This window comes from Electrona antarctica (genome assembly GCF_951216825.1).
Source record: "Electrona antarctica genome assembly, chromosome: 13".
In the NCBI taxonomy this organism is placed as follows: Eukaryota; Metazoa; Chordata; class Actinopteri; order Myctophiformes; family Myctophidae; genus Electrona; species Electrona antarctica.
The window spans coordinates 40,592,143-40,607,368 of NC_136794.1; the positions used below are offsets into that span (position 1 = coordinate 40,592,143).

The 15,226-nt window shown below is 45.0% G+C and overlaps 1 long non-coding RNA gene across 2 annotated transcripts; it reads left to right on the plus strand.

Moving 5' to 3' along the window:
* The first annotated feature begins 400 nt into the window (after nucleotides 1-400).
* Nucleotides 401-10,828, plus strand: LOC306935229. 2 transcript variants are annotated; one of them, XR_013791367.1, is made up of 7 exons: nucleotides 401-428; nucleotides 693-768; nucleotides 992-1,059; nucleotides 2,535-2,643; nucleotides 5,743-5,859; nucleotides 7,592-7,686; nucleotides 9,530-10,828. It is a non-coding gene; the product is annotated as an uncharacterized lncRNA (long non-coding RNA). The 2 variants fall into 2 exon arrangements; XR_013791368.1 differs by lacking the exon at nucleotides 5,743-5,859.
* Nucleotides 10,829-15,226: the final 4,398 nt, after the last annotated feature.

Genomic DNA, 15,226 nt, shown 5'->3' on the forward strand with positions numbered 1-15,226 from the left:
GCATAAAAAAGTACGTAGGCTAAGTACCAAAAGTAAAAGTACTCATTGATTGATTGATTGAAATATCTATTAACAGTTTTACAGAATTACAGTACATTTCAAGCACAAACTCAATACAAAGACTGTTAACTGTGAGTGGACGACCCAATTAAGCATTACACTTGTTTACAAGAGGGTCCACCTTGTTCAATTCATCATTGTGCAGAATGTCCCATTTCAAGTTTTCAAATGTATAAAAACCTTTTGAAAATAGCAGCTGTACAAGCTCAAATAATGGTCAAAATGTATGTTGGAATCCAGGTGAATGGTGCACCTACTGCACCTGACCTAGTCACATGACCAGCAGGAAGTACAAAAGTCTTGTTCCTCCTAGCAGACAGCCATTTTGACTCTGCTGCAGGAAATGGTGTTCCACTATCATGCAGAGTGTAGGAGAAAGCACATGGTCGGCCTTGTTTGTTGCGGCTAATGCTGCTAATGGCTTTTGTTTGGTTGAGCCGAGCACATGCCACTGTTGGCCATATTGTTCATTTTTGTATTTGTTTATTTCAGTCTTCAAATTGCTTCAAAGTGCTCTCCTGCTGTGTCTAGAGACTTTGAGATACTGGTTAAACAGTGTACATTTTATGCACTGTATGCATCTGTATTTCAATCCAGTTTTAGTTTTGTAACACTACTGTCTTTTCTTTTAGCTGTGGTGTTGTTGATGTCCCCGCATGCCCTCGCCCTCGCATTGATTGTGCTGTTGTATATTCACTGCAAATCAAAGTAGGTTTTATTGTTTGTTCCTTTTTAATAATGATTTGAATGCAGTGTTTGCTTATGTTTTACTACTAGGGCTGGCAACTAATGTGTTTGTTTCCTTAAAGGGACCAGTCCAGCCACAGTTTTCCACTGTTATTTTACCCTTTTTGTTTTGTTTTGTTTGTTTGAATCTGAATCTGTTTTCATACTGGCTTGTTTTAATTATTTTCTCTCCCATCTGTTACAGTGGCCTGGTCTGCCCTGCTGCACATGACTCTCCTTGGGACTGCACTGTGGCACTAAAGGGCTTTATTGGTGTGTATGTTAACCCCTTTGCACTGCCTGTTTTTGTATTGATTGTATTGTTTTGCTTGAGTTTTTGGTGCTAGGCCTGTCCCATTTTCTTTCCCCAGAGTTTTTAGGTTTTAGGTTTATTTATTTAGCATGTAGTACAAAATATAGACAATACATATCAAAAAACAAAAATACAATGCAAGGAAAGGAAGAAGCCAGCTGGCTTATTTGGAATCCTTTCCTGTATGGAAGAGGTCATTGATTTAAAAGAGATTAAAAGTTCAATTAAGAACAATACAAAAGTCTACAAGTTTGGCAAAGGGGGGCAGATGTGCAATAAAGAAATACAAAACACAGACTGCACAAAAAAGGGAAAAACAATACAAACAACAAACACACAAAAGAGAATATAACACATCAAAGTAAATCATGTAATCTACAGAGAGGAAGAAATAAGATATTTTGAATATTGACAAGGATAATGAGGATTTAAGTGAAGCATCTAGGGAATTCCGTAGATGAGGGCCTCTAAATTTGAGGAAAGATTGACAAAAAGGTAATTCAAAATCATCTCTTTGCCTTGTGGGGTAGGAGTGAATGTCAGAAGTAACACGGACAAAATTGTGAAAAGAAGAGGGAATGTCTTGTTTGCATTTTTTTAATTTAAACATAAATAAACGGGTCTGAAAAACGTTTACTTTGTCAATGGGTAATAGTGAATATTTGATAAAGAGCGGGGCAGACGGCTCATACCGATTTGAATGTTAACTGTGCACGGGCCGACCCCCCCCCCCCCCCCCCCCCCCCTTCCCTAGGAGAGCTAATTATAAACTCTTGCCTCACTGTGTGTGTGTGTGTGTGTGTGTGTGTGGTGTTTAGAGGCCCCAGTAGGCCCTGAAGCCTTCACCCATTTGCCCCTTGTGGGCTTAGTCCCATTTTTTAAATAATTATAATAACCCGTCCTTCCCTTGGTATTTTAACATGACTTCCTTTTTATGCTTCAATAAACTTGACCTTTTGGTACTTCAGCCTCTGGTTCTGTTCATTCTGAACACTTAACCTATTTGGGGGTACCTTACCTTTGTTCAGTTTGTCGAATATAAATACAATGTATGTTTAATGTGTTTGTAGGATCCCTCACTGCCATCTGTGAGGGTGGTGTAGTCATTATCTCGTATAATAATTAGCCCTGCCCCTGCTACAAAAACATTATGTTTTGAACATTGAAATTCCTTGCACGAAGATGAATACACCTGCATAATTGCAATCCTTTAGTTTATCTATTCTTTTACACCTAGCCCTCATCGAAAGGAACTCTTCCATGTATCATTTATTTTAGAACATGCGTACATGCCAGGCTTTGCCAGCGTTTACCTAATCAATTCTAACTTGCCAATCAAAAATGTTAGCATTATTCAACAGAAGAGTTCAAGGTGAATGCGTTATCACTTATCAGTATCTTTTAACTTTTTCTTTCTTTTTTTGTACGTGTGTAGGGAACAGTTTATGGTCTTCGCTACTCCTGCACCGACACACTGCGCAAACAGCACCAAGGACCCACTGCGCAGACAGGATGGACGACCCAGGATGGATGGAGAAACATCAGTGAGTACAACTCTGTACCCCCTGCTCTCTCTAACTGTGCACAAACACCCAGCATCATGTTTTATATTCAGTGGTGGAAGAATTAAGTACTCAGATGTTTTACTTAAGTAAAAGTACCAGTTCAATTAGGGTCACGGCCTGAACGGTTTGAACTGTTGACATGCATTTAACCACTTCAGCCCTATATACGTTGGCTATTTGAAAATAGCCGATCTACAAGCTCACATGTCACTTTGTGAGCTTGTACATCTGTTTTTTTTTGTTTTTTTTAAACTTTTTTTATCCCACAATTTTGTAACCCATTTTTTCACCCAGTGTCAATTATCTAATGTAATCCTGGGCACTACACTTCCTCTGCCAACCTGGGGGGTTGCATGAGGAGTCCAAGTTGCTTCTTTTCACCTGACAGGGGGAGGTAGTTTAGAGACCAGGATTACGGCATGTTTTTGTGAGGGTAGGGGGTACCTACCCTAGGGGAGACGGGGAGAACATGCAAACTCCACACAGAAAGGCCCTTTCGCCAACCCCGCCTCGGGTATGGGCACTGATGACACGGAGGAGAATTAACTTTATCCTCCCACCCCCTGTGCTGACAGTGACTGTCCTGTTTCTGATTTAGCTTTACGTGCGGGACGCATGAATCTCTCCTACGGTCAGTTCGGGTTGTTTATGTACTGCATGGCTCAGAAAAGAAAAGGACGTTAACGTGTTGTTGTCGGAGGAGAACGAAGACATGTTGTTCACGTCGTGAATGTGGAAGGTAATAGCAGATTGTATTCTGATGTGTCAACTGTTGCTGGCTGCTATTACCTATGTCTTATATTGTTTTCTGACGGTCGCTGCTGTTCCCCTAGTGTTAATGTTATATTTTGTATTGTGTTCTTATGGTTGGCCGCTGCTGCACTGTGTGCCAATTATGCCCCATATCTGTTGCGTTATCTTTTCTGGTCTCTGTGCCAATGTGCGTGTGGCGTGTGCCTCCACTGTTTAGTGTTTACTATACTGTGTGTTGCCTAGCTAGTGTATGTCTTTTCTAATGGGTTTCTGTGCCATATTGGAGAGGCCATATTGGAGTGGCCCTGTTTGACAAGCTCTGTATTTGAGCACGATCGTGCACCCCCACCCGCCCCATGTTAAAGTGAGCTCCCCCCGTCATAAAACGACGCATCGACTCAACTTCGACTTTACTGTCTGACAAGTCGACTGAGAAAAATCTCAACTCTTTAATGCCTTACTGCAGATCAGCTTCCACCAACTTCTCCTAATACCACCTCCTAATACCACCTCCTTCTAACACATCCTAACACCACCTCCTAACACCACCTCCTTCCATGTTTGTGGAAGCTGATCTGCAGAAGACATTCACTCACTCCCCCTGGTACCTGCGTCTGCCTTCTATGCAGGGGACTTCAATTCCCAATACAAGGATTGGAGTTACAGACAAACATCATCAAATGACACAGGAGTGACACAGAGCCAATTGGCCTCTAATGGCAACACACTACTGTTTTTTGACCCAAAAGAAGCTTCCTCTCTGCACAATGGAACACCCATAGCAACCCAGACGTGGCCTTTGCAGTGTGTCAGCAATGCGTCAGTACCTCAGTCAAGTGCAGTATCTTGTTGACTTGTTTTGGAAGTCTTGAGGCGTTTGATATCGCTATAACATTGTCTTGCTATTTTCCATTTTTAACTCCTCCGGTTGCTGTGCACCGTTGCTAGTTTCTCTGAAACTAATGCGCTCTCCGTGGTTTTGAACTGATCGGCGATGGTCAAGGTCTTTTCTGATTATCTGGTGAGCGCGATGGGAACATTGGTGTTTTCTAGAGCAAGGATGGACCTCATTTTAGCTCTCTAGCGTTGATGCTATGCTTTAGAATCCAAGATGGAAGCCAAAAGCGGACGCGTGTCATAGTAGAATAGCCTGAAATCACCAGCACCCAAGTGCCATACCACTTTTGTCCAGCAGACGGCACTCATTATGTTAACGGCCAACGTGAGTTACAATAATCCATTTTCGGCGATAAGTCCGTTCTCTCACGCACTCAGTATATTGAACCATCTAGTGGCCTAACATTATGGTAATTGTTATGGTCGGGCCGAGCCTCGGGCTGGCCCTGTAGGGTAGGGTAGGGCAGGGCCGGGCCTTAATTATCATAGCCTGGTTAATAAACCAGACCGAATCAACCGTTGGCAAAAAAAAGTTGCCTACCATACCGCGACAGTGTTGTGTGATATTAGTCTGGCTTATTAGCCAGGCTATAATTATCAGGCCTGTTGAGAACTCTGTCGCCGTCTCCCCTCCTTCCTTTTCTCCTCCCCTCTCCTCTTCTCCTCCTCCCATTGGTTGTGTGGGTTCGTTTCCCATCAGTGCGATAGCACTCAATTGAAAATGCAAACTTTGAATGCGCATAGCTCATGAACCGCTTGACCGTCGGCAATGAAACCTCGACACACATATGCGTCTCCTCATACTGAACAAGTTTTGTGCTCTTACTTTTGACCTCTGACCTCTAGATCACCCGCCATTTTGAATTATATGACAATCAATTAAAATGCATCTCCTCCCAGGATCTTTGATCAAAATGCATGAAATGTTCTACACATGAACTTTGGACCTATATGGACATGGGAAAGTATAGTACGTTTTTTTGAAGTGAAGAAATTAAGGTTTTATGAGCCAATGAAAATTCCCATCACATATATAAGAGCTGTGGCCAGCAGCTCATTGTCTCCCAAACACCCAAACTGAACAGTTGTGTTCCCTTTTTGTTGCTGTTATTAGATACGTTTCAGATGGGCTGGTCGTAAGTATTCTTTTGGCTTTCCATCAGTCCCTGTTTTGCAATGCAGGATTTTAAATAAATGTGTAATATTTTTGTAAACTTTTGATCTGACTTTGTGTCCTTTTTATTAGCCCTTGGTTGAGCCAAGTTTAAAGGGCCGTAACAATGCTAGAAACTGATTTGTTTAGTGGGAAACATGTATAAAGAACTTGGTCCTGATCAAATCAAGTTCTTTACTCATGAATTGATAGTTTATTTGATGTTGTACAACATTGATTTTGAAACGGACTGATTTGGACACCTGGCCTTTCAGGTCAGGTTTTTTTTGTCCTGAAAGGATTCCCTTCCATGGATGGTTCTGGTACCGGATGGTACCCAGACCTGGCAGACTGACCCGGAACTTTGAACCCCCCTTCCCCCCACAAATGTGGTAATCTACTACTTAAAGTGGCCCCCATTTGTTTGTTGTTTTTCATGAATGTTCAAAGCTCTTTATTTTCTCTGAAGTTTAATAATAATTTTTCAGTTAACTTTTAATCCCTGTTTCAGACTCATTTCATTGGTTTTCACTCACTCATTGAGCTCCTCATCCGAATCTGGTAAATGTTCTGGTTTATACGCCGTCAATTCATTTATCTTTATACCCACCATCCAGGCGCGCCTGAGCCATGGAGCAAACGGAGCAGCTGCGGCACCATTTGAAATAGTGGTGTCGCAACGCGACACCACTATTTATCACCCCCGGCCGCCGCCACGCTCGAAGCGCACGGTGCGCGACAGCGAGAGAGAGAGAGAGAGAGAGAGAGAGAGAGAGAGAGGAGGAGAGGGTGTTTGTCTATGTGTGTGACAGTGTGAGCGCGGCACACTGGGTTTCCGAGGCTACTGCTCTGCTGCTGACGCTATTTCCGGTTACCTTTACGCACGGGGCGCACGGATTTGAATTTCTCCGGTCAGCCTGAATGTGTGTGTTGTTGTTGTCAACATGGCTCAGAAGAGAATGAGTGATTTATTTGGTGGGTCCAAGCCCAAATCAAGTCTAGTTAATGAACCCTTGGCCTTCATGGGCACCAGCAGCAGTGTTCAGCAGGGAACGAGTGCTAACGTTGTTGGAGGAGAAGGAGGACAATAATAAAAACAACAGCAGCAGCAGCAGCAGCAGCGCAAGCAGCAGTGTCCATCTCACGTAGCCTACATAATGACATTCTGGACACGTAACTCACGTTGGATATACAGTAAATGCCATGATGAGGGAATTAACCACCCCGGAGCGCAAGAGCACATTTGGGGTTTAAGGTAAAGCATTTACAATTTAACTATATTATTTCTCTAATAGTCACTATTGCAGTGAGAAATAATATAGTATTTACTAATTACTATGGCCGCCGTGCCAACTGAACTGCTGAATGCTGCTGCAATTTAATGTTAGATATTAGATTCTGACGGGGAGGGATCTATGATGAATGATGACGATACAACACCGGGGTCGCCGAGCCCAAGCGCGCTGCGCTGTCAGCTCGTCTGTTGTATAATAGGGCTATAATTTATATGTTTTGTTTTGATATCGGCGCCTTGCCAATGTCATGTGTAGCCTAAATAGGCCTATGCCTTTTTATGATGCATTTTGTCAGTTTGTTCATATAACTTGCGTGTGGAGAGGGAAAGTAAAAGCCACTTTTCCTTGTGAAAATGCGCGAAAACGCGCGTGCACGAGGCACATGCACGCGCATTTTTGCGCGCGCGCTACGCGCGCGCATGAGTCCAAATCTGTGCTCCCCCACCTGGAAACGAAGTTAGGCGCCCCTCATTAGTTATTAGTTATAGTTATGTAATGGCGTGCAGCGGCATAGGTATATGGTGACACGTGAGTGAATGTCATTGCATGTAACTGCTTAGGTATGTGTGTGAATGTAATGGCTTGCACTGGAATAGGTTTATGACGACACGTGGGTAAACTTGAATGTTTTGCGTGTAACATGCATATGTTTGTGGCGACACGTGGGTGAAACTTTATCATTAAAACAATAAACGTAAGTGTGCGTCTCACAGATGAGGCATAGCTTGTCCACAGGTCTTTCCAGTGTGTTTGTCTTCGTCTTGTCCTGCACACATCTGACAAGCCCCTTAAATCAGGTATATCTATGTGACTCTTCCCTTTGCATCAGGTATCATCTGCTTGACTCTTCCCGATACCCACAAGCTCTGTGGCACTGAATCATCCATAATCATAATGTCTGCTGTTGCCAGGTTCTACTTAAAGGTATATTCATTGATTTCACTTAATTCAAATATCTCATTTTTTTGTGATTTAATCCTCCCTACTATAGAGTGCACTGACCATATAAGGAGTTCCTCCCTGTCCCCTGTTAACCCCTGGGGTCAAAACACCTTAGGTTTTGTTTTTGGCTATAGGGCCCAGCCTTCATCCAATCAGGATGAGAGGGGCCTTCCTCCAATCATGATCGAGCGGGGGAGCACCTTGGTCCACATGCTGTTGGCCTGTTGCACGTAGAGCATGTGCATGTGCACATGTTACCGTGGCGGACTGGGGGGGGTTCCAAATCACTGAATGCTCCTTTAATCAGAGTGATTTTTGTGGCTCTTGAAGCAGAGACGGGTACTGGCCCATCTCTTCCAAAACAAGTCAACAACACTTTCACCCTTCAGCATGTATATGAGTCTTCTTTTGTGAACAGCTCAAGTGGCATGACTGAGGTGCTGACATATTTCCATTGTTGACCCACGGCAAAGGCCAGGTCTGTGTTGGTATTGGTGTTCCATCGTGCAGAGAAGAAGCTTGGGGGCTCTTTTGTGTCAAACAGCAGTGAGTTGGTGCTAGAGGCCCATTGGCTGTGTCTCTCCATTTGATGATGTTTAGTTGTAACCCCAAACCTTGTGTTGGGAATTGAAGTCCCCTGTATATATGGCAGGTGCAAATACCAGCAGGAGTGAAGGAATTTACAATATCATGTATTCTGCAGGTCAGCTTCACCAACTTCTTCTAATACCACCTCCTAACACGTCCTAACACCACCTCCTTCCATGTTGGTGGAAGCTGATCTGCAGAAGACGGGATCCATTCGGAGCATTAGTCCGACATGCAGGAACAACGGTCAGACTACCGCTCAAACTGTGTTGCTCCCACGCTTGCGGTTATGTTTAGGTTCGGTTAGAGAATGGTTCTCGATGGATTGGGGTTACAGCAAATCATCAAATGGAGTAACGGAGCCAATGGGCCTCTAACGCCAACACACTACTGTTTGACACAAAAGAAGCGTCCTCTCTGCACAATGGAACACCCATACCAACCCAAACCTGGCCTTTGCCGTGGGTCAGCAATGGAAATGCGTCAGTACCTCAGTCATGCCACTTGAACTGTTCACAAAAGACTCATACACACTGAAGGGTGAAAAAGTGCTTGTTGACTAGTTTTGGAAATCTTTAGGTGTTTATCGCTATAACATTGTCTTGGTATTTTCCTTTTTTTTTTTTTAAACGCTCCGGTTGCTGTGCACCGTTGCTAGGGCCCCACCCGCACCGTGTCTGTATGACCAACCACATTTTAGTCGTGGCTTTTGCATGCTTTTTTCTCTATTGCGCTGTCCGTGGTTTTTAACTGATCAGCGATGTTCAGAGGCCTTTTCTGATTATTCGGTGAGCGCGATGGGAACATTGGTGTTTTCTAGAGCAAGGATGGACCTCATTTTAGCTCGATGTGTTAACAGCCAATGTAAGTTACATAAATCCTTTATTTCGGCGATATGTGTTCTCTCACATACAGTATATTAGTATATTAGATAGTCTCCTAACATTATGGTAATTTTTATTAATTGAACATCACCGATCAGTTCAAAACCACGGAGAGCACATTAGTTTCAGAGAAACTAGCAACTGGGCCGGCCCAGTTGGGGTAGGGTAGGTCTGGGCCTTAATTTTCAGGCCCTCTGTCTCCCCCTTCCCCTCGCCATCCCCTCATCCCTTTTCTCTTCCCCTCTCCTCTTCTCCTCCCCTTGTTTCCCATCAGTGTGATTGTTATTAACACTGTAGACTCATGGTCCAGTAAGGCCTGCCACTAACTCAACATCCGGGGAGCCACTCCCCAGAGTTTATTTTTGTCTCCCACTCTGCAGTTCCATGGACTTGTATTATGGACCCAGCTGGCTATCAAGAGTGACCGTGGACCAGGCTTCTTCACGGAGCCTTCACTGAGCCCATCAACAGTGACTGGACCCGGCCTCTTCACAGAGCATGACCATGGACTGCTATCTTAACATTATTATACCACTTCATATAATCTGACATCATTGTGGCAACATGTTGGTGAATATCCTCGCTTGTAGCAGGCATTACGTAGGTATTAGGTACGGCTTAGGTATGTGACTCTTCCCTTTGCATCAGGTATCATCTGCTTGGCTCTTCCCGACACCCACAAGCTCTCTGGCACTGAATCGTCCATAATCATAACGTCTGCTGTTACCAGGTTCTTCTTAATCCGAGTGTATTTTTGTGGCTCTTGAAGCAGAGACAGGTACTCGCCCATCTCTTCCAAAACAAGTCGACAAGATACTGCACTTTTTCACCCTTCAGCATGTATGAGACTTCTTTTGTGAATAGCTCAAGAGGCATGACTGAGGTGCTGACATATTTCCATTGCTGACCCACGTCAAAGGCCAGGTCTGGGTTGGTATGGGTGTTCCATTGTGCAGAGAAGAAGCTTGGGGCTCTTTTGGGTCAAACGGTAGTGTTGGTGCTAGAGGCATCATCTTCATTTGATGATGTTTGGCTGTAACCCCAAACCTTTTGTTGGGAATTGAAGTCCCCTGTATATATGGCAGGTGCAAGTAGATCAGCAGATCAGCTTCCACCAACTTCTAATACCACCTCCTAATACCACCTTCTTCTAACACCACCTCCTAACACATCCTAACACCACTTCCTTCCATGTTGGTGGAAGCTGATCTGCAGAAGATATGATGTAAATTCACTCACTCCCACTGACCCCAACCCAGACCTGGCCTTTGCTGTGTCAACAATGGAAATGCATCGGTACCTCAGTCATGCCACTTGAACTGTTCACAAAGGACTTTGTGAAAGTGCAGTATCTCATTGACTTGTTTGGAAGAGATGGGTGAGTACCTCTCTCTGCTTTAAGTGCCACAAAAGTGGACTCTGATAAAGAAGCCCCGTTTGTGTTGTCCCCATCCTGTTATGCATAACAAATATTTCAGGGACTATCACTCATGATATTTATGTCGCCAGATTAACCCCCTGGTCTCTGTCCCTGCTATATTAAATTGTAAAACTGTGGAATAATGTTGTGATTCAGTCATGGAATAACGCTATGTCAAGCCAGGATCTGTAACATCTTTTCACTGAGAATCAATTTATATAAATTCCCCTAAACTTTATAATTCGGTGTGGTCTGAATTCCTGCGTCTTCCAATTACTTTTTAAGGGTCTTTTACCAAGGTGTTTTATCCATTGCCTGTATTGTGTTCAAAGGGTTTTTCTAGGATTGGCTAAGGTGATCATTTAATGGGTATTTCACTCATTTGCGAATAGTGTATACCGATTAATTTGGTTCCATTCAAAGTTCTCTCAAAGGTTTATCCATTGTGCCACCATGCTTGAGTTAAAATGTGGACTATTGTGTGAGTGGATTGGACTATGTTCAAAAGGACATTTGAGGTTTTGGTGGTATGGGATACGTATCGGATGACATTTAAAAAGAGTAAACAAAAAAAAAGATGGCACCAGGAATGTGATTGAGCATAACATGCATATAAGTTAAGACCAATTTCAAAACTATCTGAAAACGGTTACATATTGTGGGGGTTTGTATGCTAACCAAGGTTTTAAAACTACTCCAGGGTACCAATGTCATGGTCAATTTTAATGTCGTTTGCAGGTCATTCCATGTATTAGTGCCACAGAAGCAAAAAGATCTACCAAGTTCCGAGTTAACTTTTGGTACCTTGAATTTGGGAAAATTACTTGACCGGGTGTGGTAGGGTTCAGAGTCCCTTTTCTGGAAAGATGAGATGTATTTAGGACAGTCTCCAAGCATGGCTTAATACAAGAACGCAGGTGCCAATGTAGTTCTCGTCTCTGTCAGGGAGGATCATCCAACCTTGTTATATAAGGAGTACCATAGCTGTCACCCGTAATAAATCAAATCGATGAGTGGTAAGTCTAGGGATTTAAGCGATGCTGCTGCATGTCTGTCTCCATAAATCCAGAGTGTTCTGAGAGAAATGTAACCTGGTTGTTTACCAGGGATTCCATAATTTTAACAGGATAGCTTGGAGATTGGTCTGTAGTTGTTTAAATCCCCTCTATCTCCTCCTTTATGCAGGGGGGTTACATGGGCCGTTTTCCAGGAGATGGGGAATGTGCCTGATAGTAGAGAGTTTAAATATATGGGTTATTTGTTCAAATATTAAGGGTGCAGCAAGTTTAAGAAAAACACCAGTGAGAGAGACCGTGATCTGCTACCACCCTAGAACAAACATGTGAAAGTTGTCATTCTACCGCTCTGCTTCTAAAATGTGGAATTGGTTTGATTGATTGATTGATGATTTTTAACTACAGCGTCACACAGAAAGCATCACAAGTAGCAGATCGACAAGCTCGAAACGCGAAGAGACCCTTTACGAGGTGTGTGTGTGTGTGTGTGTGTGTGTGTGTGTGTGTGTGTGTGTGTGAGAGAGTGTGAGAGCAAGCTGCTTCTTTTCTCCTGACAGGGGAACATGCCACCAGCATCCCCGGCGGGAATTGAACCTGGGACCTTCCTCCTCCTACACCTCCCAGCAGCCGCCGGCTTCCTCCTCCTACGCCTCCCAGCAGCCACCGGCCTCCTCCTCCTACACCTCCCAGCAGCCACCGGCCTCCTCCTCCTACACCTCCCAGCAGCCGCCGGTCTCCTCCTCCTACACCTCCCAGCAGCCGCCGGTCTCCTCCTCCTACACCTCCCAGCAGCCGCCGGTCTCCTCCTCCTACGCCTCCCAGCAGCCGCCGGTCTCCTCCTCCTACACCTCCCAGCAGCCACCGGCCTCCTCCTACGCCTCCCAGCAGCCACCGGCTTCCTCCTCCTACACCTCCCAGCAGCCGTCGGTCTCCTCCTCCTACACCTCCCAGCAGCCGTCGGTCTCCTCCTCCTACGCCTCCCAGCAGCCGCCGGTCTCCTCCTCCTACACCTCCCAGCAGCCGCCGGTCTCCTCCTCCTACACCTCCCATGGGCAGCCGTCGGTCTCCTCCTCCTACGCCTCCCAGCAGCCGCCGGTCTCCTCCTCCAAAACCTTGCCCCAGCAGCTGGCCTCCTCCCAGACAACAGCCCTCCAGTACGCAGCCCATCAGCCTCCAGTCCAGCGGTACCCGGCCCAGCCCCCAGCCCGACTTAAAGCCAAGCCGTACCCAGTGCATCCTCCGTCACCTCTCTACCCAGCGGTTAGTCTCCAGGCATTCCCATGCCTCCACTCAAAGTGCCCCCTATGCCTCCCCTCCAAGTAGTGCCTGCTCAACCAGAGCCCTGTCCAGCACCAGCTCCTTTCCAGGCTCATACCACGCCTCCCCTGAGCGCACCCTGCACCACCCCCATCGCTGCTGCACGTCCAGACGCACCCAGTGACATCCCCATCGCTGCACACACCCAGCACCTCCTCTGCAGCAGCCGTGGTCCTTAACTCCCCCACCAACACCGGTTCCCTGACTGGATCCAACCCCCTGGTCGGCCCCCAGACCTTCATCCGAGGTGGCTCTGCCACCAGACCAGGGTTGTGAGCTCTCATGGGGGGGCTAAGGATAGACATTGACATCCCTAAGTATAGCCAGCCCCAAATCGACATGGGACAGTGGCAATTTGTTTTTGGTTGTTTTCTGTGTCGTGTTATCAAATACAGTAGATATTTGTAGAAAACCCCACCACTCTTTAGCTGAGAGTGGTGGTGTGAATCTGTGAGAGCAGATTGCCTTGTTTGCCTTGTTTGGTGGTGGGTGGAGCTAATACTAATTTGGCACACCTGGGGCTATATAAGCCTAGTAGGAGCCACACAAACATTTGCTTTTCTCACTGGAGAGGTGCTGTTTACCTGAATGTCCTTTTTAGTATTTTATTTGTTTAAGTTTGTTTATAGTTTGAATTGTTATGCCTAAGACCTTCGTTTTGCTTATAAGTCTGATTATGCCTTTTTTTTTTTGCACTACTGATTGTTACCCGTTTCCTTTCTTGTCAGTTAAAATTATCATTCATAATCACTTCCATCTTGTCCATCATCATCATTCTCACCATGTTCAAATCACCTGTATCTATTATACAATTGAAAAGGTGTGCCCAAAACGCTGTTCCCAACCCAGGAAAAAAAGGCACCAGCTACTACGTCACTCCAAGAGTGTCTGACACACTGCAACACACACTGCAATAACCCACTAAACACACTAACACGTCACAGACTTACCCTCCGCGTCGATCCACGGCTATCTCCTCATGTTGCGCAGCACGCTCACACTCAACACCACACGCGTAAAAATTGTCATCACACTGACACTACAGCCGGCTCCGGTCCAGACTCACAAACAATATCAATATCAATAATAAACACACACACGCCACAAGCACCGACACCCCCGCCTAATTTGTTGCCACGTCTATGAAAACAAGTACAGAAACAATGCCATTCAACACGCTACTTACACACACTACCACTCGCTTACAATACGCGGACCTGCCAACACTACATCCCCTCTCCCATTCGCTCAAAGCCAACCACGTGACCCACGAGAGCTTTTAGGTTTCTGCAACACCGGAAGTTACACGCTACACACACACACATTAGAAGAACAACACGAACACAACACTACACACACACACACACACACACACACGGGCCACTGTTGCCAGGTCTATGAAAACAGGCCCAGAAAAAAGCAAACAGACCCAGAAACAAAGCCTTTCACCACGCAACTTACACACACTACAACTCGCTTACAATTCACGACCCTGGCAACATTGTTCCCCGTCTTCCACAACACACACAGTCCCACACAGACACACACACACTGATTCGGACTTGGATGGACAGCGGCGCGATTACATAAATACACCGTTTAATTCATGCAAACACGACAATTGCACCACCAGTTTCATTAATGTAAACACGACAATTGCGCGACCCGTTTTATTCATGGAAACATGACAACTGCGACGCACCGAGTCGCATGGATTCTGTGTGTGTGCGTGCGGGGTGCCTCTGAATTGGAGTGTTTATGTCAGTCAGCGAGGCGATCCGTTGTTATTCAGCCAGGAAAACAATCTAAACATTATATACTAACGTCAGCACCGGCCAGATTAACACACACAAGCGTTATTAGTTGCGTTTTCTTATTGAAGTGCCTCTGAATTGTAACGGTGTGTTTATGTCAGTCAGCGATGCGATCCGTACCAGCACCATATGCACGGACTGGAGAGAGGCGAAGTGTTTCTCTCCCTTCGGCTCATGTAGCCCTCATTGTAACTACAAATATTGTTCCCGAACAAACAATGTAGGCTCACTGCAATCCGCAATCCAAAATATTGTAGCCCTACTATCATGCAGTCAAGGTCCCCCAAAAAATATACTACAGTATGTTCTGCTCCATTCTCAACAGCTTTTGGTTTCCAAAAACAGTAATTTATTGTAAGCAAACCAAAACAGTAAACAGCAGTTTCATGTCTGCTTATTTTCATTTACATTAATTTCCTTTGATGTGAAAATACAACAAATCATAATAATACCCATCCGTTACTACATGTCAAGGGCACAATA